Source organism: Arvicanthis niloticus, chromosome 2 (assembly GCF_011762505.2).
Source record: "Arvicanthis niloticus isolate mArvNil1 chromosome 2, mArvNil1.pat.X, whole genome shotgun sequence".
In the NCBI taxonomy this organism is placed as follows: domain Eukaryota; kingdom Metazoa; phylum Chordata; class Mammalia; order Rodentia; family Muridae; genus Arvicanthis; species Arvicanthis niloticus.
Window position 1 is genome coordinate 86,147,972 of NC_047659.1, and position 3,654 is coordinate 86,151,625.

The following is a 3,654-nucleotide window of genomic DNA, read 5'->3' on the forward strand; positions in this document are numbered from 1 at the left end:
TCATATCTTCTTTCAATTCTACAAAATTCTTAGGAAATATCCCTCCTTATAAGTGTTCAATAAGTGTTTCTCTTCTGTTCCCTCTAGTTTGTTTGCATTGGGGTATAAGTAGGTTTTCAATATGGTTTACTTTATGAAAAATTGCTCTACTTATTAAAATAAACTTGTTGTTTCTGGACTACTAAGTGGACCTTTATCCCTTTCCTACTTTCACCAATCCTCTCCTCGACCCTGTCCTCTGTTCTGAGGGACATTCTTTAGAACACTGTTATTTTCATTTTAATGGGTCTTATTGCTCATGTTTATATACAATTTTTATTTCTTCCTTCTTGGCATTTAAAATTAATCTGTTATGGAGCAAATCGATGTTTTGATCATTGTTGTATTGTTTTCCTTACCAGATTACTTTCCTCTGGTCTGCAAGCTTATTTCTAAATGGAAGTGGTTTGGTGTCTTGGTAATTTGAGGATTTACCAATTAGCATGCTGCTCAGCAAATATTCATAGACTTTCTTTTTTAAAAATATTATATTGTTTTGTCAACAGGGGGTTGGACAAAGACAGCATGCATGTGTATGTCATGGACCAAACAGAAGAATTTGATTCTCTCCTCCAACCTTATGGGTGTTACTGAATTGAACTCAGGGTCGGTGGGGTTAGGGGCAAGCATTTTATGCCCACTGAACCTTTTTTTAACAGCTCTATTATGCTTTCTGGTGTTATTTATCCTCATGCTTCTTTTGAGATTATGTGCTCTCTCTCCTCCTCTTAATTCTATCTATATAATATCTATTGGTCTTCTATCTATCTATCTATCTATCTATCTATCTATCTATCATCTATCTATCTATCATCTATCTATCTTTACATACACACACTCACACACCCTTAACCCCCAAATCAAATAAGGACCAAGAATAGAAACCATGTTTTCTGACTTATCATTGAATATGGGGCACACTAAACTAAGGAAGTACTGAAATCATCTTAGATTTCAAATTACAGATGGACAACAGTTGCCAAGGAGAACTACATAACCTATCTTGGCTTGTGATGTGAACGTAAAATAAAACTTTGTTGAGTATATTTGCTGATATTTTTGAGTTTTTTGTTAGTGTGGCTTTCCTGCCCTAAAATACTGATAATGTTGACCATCTCCTGCCATATTGACCCATTTCTAAAGGATGGTTCAAAGGTAGTACCCTAACAGTGTTTTGTAATATTGAAGATTAAACCATCCAGATAAATGTCAGTTTCTTCAGGTATTATAAGACTATTTTCCTCCTAATTTTTTGTTGTTGTTTTTTTGTTTATTTCAAGACAGGGTTACTCTGTGGAACAATACCCGTCCTGGAATTTTCCCTAGACCAGGCTGGCCTGGAACTCAGATATCCACCTATGTTTGTATCCTGAGTGCTAGTATTAAAGGTGTGCACCACCACACCCAGCACTAATTCTTATACTTATGACCTTCTTTAGTTTAAGTATCTATCACTGTTTATTCTCTTAATTTCGGGAACAGTTTGTGAAGGTGGTTCTGGGTTTTCACGTCAAGTAGATATGCTTCTAAAATTAAAGTGACTATTAATAGTATACTCCTAATCTGATATTTGGCAACCTGAAGGTCTTAGTGCTCTCTAATGAATTTTGCATCAACAGAAATTATCTTCTTTCTTACTTTGGATATTGAAAAAATAAACTTGTGCTGTATCTCCCCACTTCTTCTTGCACATGCACTGTATCTAAAGGGTAGTGCTTTGTCTAGTTATTACTTTATTTCAGCAACTTCCATGAATTTTTTTTGCACATGGACACACATTTATTTCATGATGTGCTAATTTCAAGCAGGTTTTAATGGGGCAGTTGTGGTGGGATACATGTGTCTTCCCAGCACATGGAAGAGGGAGATAGGAGGATCCTCCTGCCCAAGACCAACCAGCCTGGACCTTTATTTAAGTCATCCCCCTTCATTGCATCTCTTCTCAGATCTTTGTAGACAGCATATTGGATATCATCAGAGAAAGTACATGGTCAATACTGCTCAGGTTAGTGTTCTTGTCCTATGTGGGTCCTGACTCATTCTGTTCTCAACAGAGCCTACACATAGGAGAGCCTAGGTGTAGCCAGTTATGGTTGCCATGGTAAAGGTGGGAAGCCTAATGTGTAAATACATTAAATATGTTCCCTAAAGCCACATGAGATGAATGGAAGTTCTGAAATTAGAGACAAATGGCATCTCCAAAATACAAGACAGGGCTGGATAAAAGTAGCCTTGAAGGAGGTGTGATAACTGGGGTAGGGGATCAATTTTCACCTTGATTCTTTTCACATCTAAGTTAGCCCTAACACAAAGGTATCAAAAACTAAGCTTTCAACTACAACATAATGAGGAAACAGTAATAGGACACTGTTGTGAACAGCCAAGAGGCTCTGACCATGCTGACCATTGAACAGCTGTCCTACCAACTCAAGTTTGCCATTCAGAAAATGAAGCAGCCAGGGACGGATGCATTCCAGAAACCTGTTCCATTGGAGCAGTACCCCGACTATGAAGAATATATTTTCCACCCCATGGACCTTTGTACATTGGAAATGAATGTGAAAGAGAAGACGTTTGGCTCTACAGAAAGCTTCCTGGCTGATGCCAAGTAGCTCTTGCACAACGGTATTATTTATAATGAAGGAAACTACAAGTTGATGCAAATAGCAAAAGTCATCATCAAAATCTGTGAGCATGAGATGAATGAAATTAAAGTATGTCCAGAATGTTATCTTGCAGATTGCCAAAAATGAGACAACGTGTTCTGTAAGGCCTGTAGCATTCCACACCCTTTGGTCTGGGCAAAACTGAGTTTTCATTCTGGCCAGTGAATTCTCTGAGAGACAAAGACTGGGTGGTTTGAACAATATGACAGAGCTTGGGTTCCAGTCAATAATTGCTACCTCATGTCTAGAGAAAAAGACTAAAACAGCTCCATAAAAGACATGGGAAGTTTACACATGGAGAACATACAGAGAAAGTTTGGGGTTTTTAATTACTCCCCATTCAGGAAGCCCTACACTCCCAATAGCCAGTACCAAATACTTCTTGATCCTAGCAACCCCAGCAGTGGCACTGCCAAGACAAACAGAAGAAGGTGAAGCTAAATTTTGACATGACAGCATCCCCCAAGATCATTCTGAGCAAGCCCCTTCTGAGCTGGGGTGCAGGCTGCAGGATCTCCCTGTCCGACATGCTTAGCTCCCCCACCAGTATGAACTCTTCTGTGCACAAGGGCTCCAATGTGGAGCAGGACCCTGAGAAGAAGGCCCCATCCAGCCACTTCAACTCAAGCGAGGAGTCCATGAACTTCCTTGATGAGAGGTCAGACCCAGTTGGGAGAGTTGGATAGGAGGCCACTTGGTGCATTCTGGCATCCTCGCCCATAGGTGCAGGCAGGTACCACCAGATCCCACAGATGAGGAAGTATCCCCAAAGGCCAGCTGGGTCCATTCTTAGAAGCAGGTGGAAATGGCCACAAACTTTGCAGGGCTCAAGGCTAATGTCAGAGCCTCTTGGCTGTTCCGTGAACATTTTTAGGTGCATCTGTACCATCTAGATTTTGATGACAAACACTTAAGAAAACCTACAGTGACTCACAGAGACATGAGTTAC

General features: G+C 39.9%; 1 pseudogene; it reads left to right on the plus strand.

The window, feature by feature from the left end:
- Positions 1-1,183: 1,183 nt before the first annotated feature.
- On the plus strand, positions 1,184-3,428 carry LOC117703208 (MYND-type zinc finger-containing chromatin reader ZMYND8 pseudogene; annotated as a pseudogene).
- The last annotated feature ends 226 nt before the right edge of the window (positions 3,429-3,654 follow it).